The sequence below is a fragment of the Anopheles merus genome, unplaced genomic scaffold, assembly GCF_017562075.2.
Source record: "Anopheles merus strain MAF unplaced genomic scaffold, AmerM5.1 LNR4000444, whole genome shotgun sequence".
NCBI lineage: Eukaryota > Metazoa > Arthropoda > Insecta > Diptera > Culicidae > Anopheles > Anopheles merus.
In genome coordinates, this window is record NW_024428024.1 from 22,501 (window position 1) to 30,000 (window position 7,500).

Genomic DNA, 7,500 nt, shown 5'->3' on the forward strand with positions numbered 1-7,500 from the left:
TTTCGCCCTGAACCCCGGAGTTGAAGCGGAAACCGACATCATCGTGCAGCAGATCACCAGCTAGGCGGCGCAGCATCCCAGGGGTCATTCCGACCCCCTGGGTCATTCGACCCCCGGGGTCATTTCGACCCCCACGGGCCTTATACAGCGAAAGCCCGCCATTACGACGATGGATTTACCAAATCGTAATCTAAGACCACGGCAGGTGTCTGTCGATGGTAGTCTGGGAGCGGTCCTGAAGAAGACCGCAGTGGCTGCCAAAGTCGACAGCGGACGCACGTCAATGACGGCAAAAAGCAATGAGGAGAAAGAAATTCGCCTGCACCTCATGCTGCAGGCTGAAAAGGCGGAGAAAGCGGAACTTATGAAAACTGTGGCATGCCTTCAAGCGACCATCGAGGGACTGCAAAAGCAGTTGGATGACGCCATGCAGGCCAGGTTATCCGCTGAAGCGGAAGCAAGAAAGGAGCGGGATGCCATGCTGGCTGAGATCCGCGACCTGGGGCAGCAACTGCGCAGGGAGCTTTCCTGGCAACGCGGCCAGCAGCAACAGCAGCAACCGCAACCTGGCCCATCCATGATGGCGGCGGTATCCTCGCGGGCCCCCCAGGAGTCGACGGGGGAAAACAATCGGCAGTTGGAGCAGCCCAGCTTCGCCGATGTTGTTCGCCGCAGATACCGCGGAATGGCCAAGGGGAAGCCCCGGCCGCCCCCTCAGCAGCAGCAGCAGCAGCAGCAGCAACAACATCAGCGGCAGCAGCAGCAGCAGCAACAACAGCAGCAGCAACAGCAGCAGCGACAGCCGCAACAACAGCAGCAGCAGCGCCAGCCACAGCGACAGGCGGTCGCAGGCACGCAGCAGCAGCAACAACACCAGCAGCGGCCAACTGCTGTACAGGCGCAGCGTAACGAACAGTTGCGCCAGGAGCGACGGCGTCCAGCACGCCCTCGGCAGGACCAGCTCATCTTTGAGCCGGCCGAGGGCTGCTCTTACAAGGCGCTCTTCGAAAAGATCCGCCTGAATCAGCGCCTGGCGGAGGAGAACAAGTGCGTGCATCAGGGCTACCGCACGACCCGCGACTTCCTTCGCCTTACACTCAACAAGGATGCAGATGCCGCTGTGCTGCTGCAGCGCATCCAGGAGGAGGTCGGTGATTTGGCCACTGGCCGGATCATCACGGAGATGGCCGAGGTGATGATTACCGGCATCGACATGTTGGCCACAAAAGAGGATGTGGAACGCGGCCTGCAGCGGGCGCTGGAACGCACAGTAGTTGCAGCAACCACGTCGTTGTGGGAGCGTCGTGATGGGACGCAGCGCGCCCGTGTCCGACTTCCACGGAGGGACGCTGACCTTCTGGCGGACAAACGTATCCTTGTTGGTTACTCGGCGTGCCTGGTGCGCAGCGCGCCAAAACAGCAGCGAAGCGCGGTTCGCTGTTTCCGCTGCTTGGAGCGCGGCCATACCACAACAGAATGCACCGGCGTGGATCGATCCAGCCTGTGCCTGCGCTGCGGAGCTGCTGATCATCGAGCGGCGTCATGCACTTCGGACCCGAAGTGCATTGTCTGCGGCGGCCCACATCGCATCGCCGCCCCCATGTGCAAAGGACCGCCATCACAATGCTGAACATCCTGCAGTTCAACTCCAATCATTGTGAGAACGCCCAGGACCTGGCGTTGCACGTGATGACCACCGAGGGTCTCGACGTTCTGCTCTTGTCCGAGCCCTATTGCGTACCGCGCAATAACGGCAATTGGGTGACGGACGAGAGTAAGACGGTTGCCATCGTCGTAAACGGCAACCGGCTGCCGATACAGCGTATCAGGCACCGTCAGACCCTCGGTGTGGTTGCTGCCGACGTGGGAGGAGTAACAATTGTGAGCTGCTACGTGTCGCCGCAGACGGGAGTCCCCGAGTTCCGGAGTGTTATGGAGAAAATTGACCTGATCGTCCGCGGGTGCAGCCGGGTTCTCCTGGCCGGCGATTTCAACGCCATGCACCTTGACTGGGGAAGCAGCAGGACTTGCCCGAAGGGCTTGGAGCTTCTCCAGTTGGCGGACAACCTCGGGCTGGTGCTACTGAACAAGGCAGACTGCCTACCAACGTTCAAGGGGAACCGAGTGGGCACAACTCGGTTCCCGCCCAGCCGACCGGACGTTTCATTCGCCAGCAGTGCGATAAGCCGTCTCGACCCGCGCGAAGACAGCGCCCGAGGCTGGCGCGTGCCCGACGTGGTTACGCTGAGCGACCACCGATACGTCCGGTACGAGGTTGGCGTGAGTCCACCACCAACGAGGGATCGGGCAGCACGGCGTGGACAGCGCCCGGCCCGTGTAAGCAACGCCGGTACGCGCTGGAAGACCAGTCAGTTTGACTCCCAGCTTTTCGGGAAAGCGCTGGCCATGATTGGGTTCGCCCGTCAAGCTAACAGCGTCGAAAGCTTGGTTGAGTCGCTGACCAGCGTCTGCGACGAGACGATGTCGCGGGTCTTCCCAGCGCAGGACCACACAGGTCGGCCAGCTTACTGGTGGACTCCGGCGATTCAGGCAATGATCGACGAGCTCTCCAGAAAGGAGCAGATGGCGAGGAGAACAATCCCGCTGGAAGAGCAGCTCCATACGGAACTCTCAGCTGCCAGAGAGAGCCTTCGGAAGGCTATTCGTTTGAGTAAGAACGAGGCGTTCGACCGGTTCTTGCTGTCGATCAGGGAGGATGAAACCGGAAACTTTTTCCGGAAGGTCTTCCACTGGTTCCAGGCGGCCCGCTCAGCCCCGGAACGCGATCCAGCAGAACTGCGGCGAATTGTCGACGCCTTGTTCCCGGTTCATCCGCCGGTAGAGTGGCCTGATCTCCGAGTTGGCAACATGGCGCCGCTCCGATCGATCGGCCTGACCGAGCTGGAGAATATAGCAGCCAGCATGCACCCGCGGAAGGCTCCTGGGCTTGATGGAGTACCGAACGCCGCCCTTACGGTCGCTCTCAGGCAGCAACCGGAGCCCTTCCGCCGGGTGTTTCAGGAGTGCCTGGACACGTCCTGCTTTCCGCAGCCGTGGAAAAAGCAGCGACTGGTGCTCCTGCCAAAGCCAGGCAAGTCACCGGGCGAACCGTCGTCCTTTCGCCCGATTTGCCTGCTAGACAATACGGGCAAGGCTTTGGAGCGGCTGCTATTGAACCGGCTCAACGAATATATCGAGGATCCAGAGAGTCCGCAACTGTCTGAGCAGCAGTTCGGATTCCGGCGAGGGCGATCGACTCTGCAGGCTATACAGCAAGTCGTGGACGCGGGACGAAGGGCGAAGTCCTTTGGAAGGACAAACAACCGTGACCGGCGCTGCCTCATGGTTGTGGCCCTGGACGTCCGTAACGCGTTCAATACGGCTAGCTGGCAGAGCATCGCCGAGGCGCTCCAGGCGAAGGGAGTCCCCGTGCAGTTGTGCCGCATACTGCAGGACTACTTCGCCGACAGGGAGCTCACGTACGACACGGCGGACGGGCCGGTTACCCGCCGAGTATCGGCAGGTGTTCCACAGGGGTCCATATTGGGCCCCACATTGTGGAACATTATGTACGACGGCGTGCTAGCCGTAGAGCTCCCTGAGGGCGCCTCCATCGTGGGATTCGCCGACGATCTTGCGATCCTGGCAGCGGGGACAACACCGGAGCACGCAGCAGCGATTGCGGAAGAAGCAGTGGTAGCAGTCAACAGCTGGATGGTGCAGCACCATCTCTCCCTGGCACCGGAGAAAACGGAGCTGCTGATGGTGTCGAGCAAACGCAGCGGGTATAGAAATATCCCAGTTAACATCTGTGGAGTGGAAGTGCGCTCGAAGCGGTCGATCCGCTACTTGGGGGTCATGCTTCACGACCACCTGTCGTGGCGCCCACACGTCGAGATGGTCGCGGACAAGGCCCTCCGTGTGGTGCGAGCGTTGCGTGGCGTCATGCGCAACCACAGCGGCCCCCAAGTGAGCAAGCGGAAGCTGCTCGCCGCAGTGGCCGCGTCCATCATCCGCTACGGCGCACCCGTCTGGGCAGAAGCCGCGGACCTGCAGTGGTGCAGGCGGATTTTGGACCGCGTGCAACGGCCCCTGGCCCAGGGCATCACGAGCGCCTTCCACTCCACCAGCTGCGAGGTAGCGGTGGTTTTGGCCGGAGAACTGCCCTACCACCTCCTGGTGAAGGAAGACGCCCGCTGCTACAACCGACTGCAGTTGAGCCCGGACAGCAGTCGAGAGGCGATTCGCCAGGAGGAGAAGGAGGCATCACAGCAGCTGTGGCAGCAACAGTGGGACGACGAGGCGGCGCAGAACACCAGCCGCTATGTACGTTGGGCCCACCGACAAGTGCCAGACGTGCGCCTGTGGACGGGACGGAAGCACGGGGAGGTAGACTTCTACCTCTCGCAGGTATTGAGTGGACACGCATTCGTCCACGAATTCCTGCACGTTTTCGGGTTCGCTCCGTCCCCGGACTGTCCCAGGTGCGCAGGGTCGGTCGAGTCGGTGGCCCACGTACTGTTCCAGTGTCCCCGCTTCGCGGATGTTCGCGCGGAGTTGCTGCACGGCGTCGACGAGGACAACCTCGGCAGCCGCCTGTTGGAGAGTGCGGAGTGGTGGGACCGCATCCAGCAAGCGGCTCGGCAGATCCTCTCCGTTCTGCAGGAGGACTGGCGGGAGGAGCAGCAAAACTTGGCAGCCGCCGAGGCTGCTCAGCCAGTTCCTGCATCCAGCCCGCCCGAGGACATGGCGGAGGCAGAGCGGAGACGGCTGATGCGACGCCGAGAGGTGCGCAACCGCAGCGCCCGGCGGATGCGGCAGCGGCGTCGGCAGGAGCGGCTCGGCGTGGACGAGGTCGTCCCGGCTATCTTGGCACGCGCAGCGGCCAATGACGACGCGGCCGACGACGTAGCGGAGCCGACAGGGGAGGTCGAGGAGGAGGAGGTCAGCCCTCCAGAGCCGCCAATCCCCCCGCGCAGCCGGGGATTGCCTCCCTCCCCACGCACGATGGAGATGCGGCGACTGCGGCGTAACTTTATGCAGCTCCAATACCGGGAAAGGCGTCGGGCCGGAGTGCTAGGAGCTGTTCCGCAGGGTCGCCAACGACGTGGGCGACTACCACCATCTGCAGCGGAAGTGGAGCGGCGTCGCATTAACCGGCGGCAGAGAGAGAGGCAGCGGCGGCTGGAGCAACGGCAAGCGGAGGTCGAGGCTCAGCCTCCCCCGCGGGACGAGCTGCCGAGCTCCCAGCTTGCCGAACGAAGAAGCAGCCTCACGGATGACGAGCGAGCTGCCGTAACATCGGCGAACGTGTCCGCGCGCTGACGCAGCTCTGTGATGATACGGTGAAACCTGCAAGGATTAGGACAAGGACAACGGTTACCGGAACATATTTAATGTTAAAAAGGCGGCAACGAAAACCTTTCACGAAAGGAAAAATAGTGAAAAAAAAAAAAAGTTTTTTGAATTCAAATAAATAAAGAGAAAGGCCCAAACGGGCGGAATTCCCGGCGGGGGGAAATCCGTTAGTGGTAACCCCCCGCCGGTAGGAGCGGGGTTCTTTCGGGAAACAATGGTCCTCAATAAAGAACTCTTGAAGAATTTAAAAAAAAAAAAAAAAGAAGTGGAGCTTGCGGCTTAATTTGACTCAACACGGGAAAACTTACCAGGTCCGAACTTATTGAGGTAAGACAGATTGATAGCTCTTTCTCAAACTTAAGGGTAGTGGTGCATGGCCGTTCTTAGTTCGTGGAATGATTTGTCTGGTTAATTCCGATAACGAACGCGACTCAGTCAAGCTAACTAGAACGCTGTCAGTAGTGTGCCTCCGGGCGCACCTGACGTTAGGAGTGGCGGGTGTCCTCACGGGTGCCCGTCACTTAGTTTGCCCTGCTTAGCGGGACAACTTGTGTTTAGCAAGATGAGATTGAGCGATAACAGGTCCGTGATGCCCTTAGATGTTCTGGGCTGCACGCGTGCTACAATGTGAGCAGCAGCGTGTTCTCGCCTTATGGCGCCCCCATTCCGAGAGGAACGGGAAATCACCCAAATGCTCATTTAGTAGGGATTGGGGACTGCAATGGTCCCCATGAACCTGGAATTTCTAGTAAGTGCTAGTCATTAGCTAGCGCTGATTACGTCCCTGCCCTTTGTACACACCGCCCGTCGCTACTACCGATGGATTATTTAGTGAGGTCTCTGGAGGCACACCTTCCGCGATTCCTTCGTGAGTTGCAGTTGGCACGGCCGAAGTTGACCGAACTTGATGATTTAGAGGAAGTAAAAGTCGTAACAAGGTTTCCGTAGGTGAACCTGCGGAAGGATCATTAACGTGGTTATAATGAGTTATAACGAGGTTGGAGTGTTATGTTGGAGGTCGAGTGCGCTGCTTACCAAACTTTGAACGCGGTAACTTGCACTCGGCGCTGACATGCACGGCAAAACCTCAGTCTTGATATGTGCGGGGAGTTCCTTAAGGTTCTCTCTCCCGGAGATCGTCACTATCCGGGACGTACATTCATTTGTACCTGCATTTGCGTAAGTTTATGTAGAGAGCATATCAAGACGGGACGTGTTGTGTTGGTGGTCGAGTGCGTTGCATACCAAACTTTGAACGCGGTAACTTGTACTCGGCGCCTACACGCACTCCCTAACTGGTGCTTGGCCGTTCTTAACTATTGGTCTTGATATGTGCGGGGAGTTCCTTAAGGTTCTTCCTCCCAGAGATCGTCACTATCTGGGACGTACATTAATTTGTACCTGCATTAGCGCACGCTTTTGTAGAGAGCATATCAAGACGTGAAGGGTTATGTTGGAGGTCGAGTGCGCTGCTTACCAAACTTTGAACGCGGTAACTTGTACTCGGCACCGACATGGACACTTCCAAACCCAAGGAATGAGTTGTGAGTTTTACTAAGAGAAACAGGTAATTGGCAGCGTTACCTATAAGTCTTGATATGTGCGGGGAGTTCCTTAAGGTTCTTCCTCCCAGAGATCGTCACTATCTGGGACGTACATTAATTTGTACCTACATAGGCACACGCTTTTGTAGAGAGCATATCAAGACGTGAAGTGTTATGTTGGAGGTCGAGTGCGCTGCTTACCAAACTTTGAACGCGGTAACTTGTACTCGGCACCGACATGGACACTTCCAAACCCAAGGAATGAGTTGTGAGTTTTACTAAGAGAAACAGGTAATTGGCAGCGTTACCTATAATTCTTGATATGTGCGGGGAGTTCCTTAAGGTTCTTCCTCCCAGAGATCGTCACTATCTGGGACGTACATTAATTTGTACCTACATAGGCACACGCTTTTGTAGAGAGCATATCAAGACGTGAAGGGTTATGTTGGAGGTTGAGTGCGCTGCTTACCAAACTTTGAACGCGGTAACTTGTACTCGGCACCGACATGGACACTTCCAAACCCAAGGAATGAGTTGTGAGTTTTACTAAGAGCAACAGGTAATTGGCAGCGTTACCTATAATTCTTGATATGTGCGG